This window comes from Mus caroli, chromosome 8 (assembly GCF_900094665.2).
Source record: "Mus caroli chromosome 8, CAROLI_EIJ_v1.1, whole genome shotgun sequence".
Taxonomy (NCBI): domain Eukaryota; kingdom Metazoa; phylum Chordata; class Mammalia; order Rodentia; family Muridae; genus Mus; species Mus caroli.
In genome coordinates, this window is record NC_034577.1 from 72023213 (window position 1) to 72024237 (window position 1025).

Consider the following 1025-nt stretch of genomic DNA (forward strand, 5'->3'; position numbering starts at 1 on the left):
CCTATTTATTCAGGAGCTACATAGGCTAGTGTGGGGTGCAAACCCCCCATAAATTACTACAAGTGTGTGTCTGTTTGTGTATATGAACACCCATTATATAAACATCACACACATCATCAATGAATGTTTTGAGGGGTGATTTTTGTTTTTTTAGTTTTAGGATTTTGAGTTTTTGTTTGTTTAGTTTGGTGTTTGTTTGTTTGTTTTTTGAAACAGGTTCAACTGTTTAGCCCCGGATGATCTGGAATGTATAGACCAGGCTAACCTTGAACTCACAGAGATCCACCTAACTCTGCCTCCCTGAAGGTTTATGCCACCCCACAGAGCTTGCATGCTCTTCTTAAGCATTTATTTATTTACTCGTGTGTGTATGTATATGTGTGCATGTGTGCATGCACATATGAAATTCAGAGAACTTATAGAAGCCAATTTTCTCTTTGCCCCATGTAGATCTTGGAAACTAAACTCACTCAGGTCATCAGCATTTGGAACCAGCACCTTTATCCACTGTGCCATCTCCTTGGTCCAATATATGTCATGTTACAAATTTCTCTTATGGGCTATTTAACAAGGAAACTGTATCTTATCATTTGAACATCTTGAAATCAACTAGGATTTTAAGAGCATTTTAAATGGGTGATAACACTATATATATATGTGTGTGTGTGTGTAATGTGATGGTCCACATCAAGTAAGTAATAGCCAAAACTCCCCTTTTTCCTACAGACACAATTTCTCTTTATCAGTATGACCACTGAGTATACAAGAGAATACCTACTAGTCAGAAGCTGGAAAGAACCCAGATGTTCCTCAGCAGAGGAATGGATTCAGAAAATGTGGTACATTTACACAATGCAGTACTACTCAGCTATTAAAAACAATGAATTTATGAAATTCTTGGGCAAATGGATGTATCTGGAGGATATCATCCTGAGTGAGGTAACCTGATCACAAAAGAAGTCACTTGATATGCACTCACTGATAAGTGGATATTAGCCCAGAAACTTAGAATACCCAAGATACAA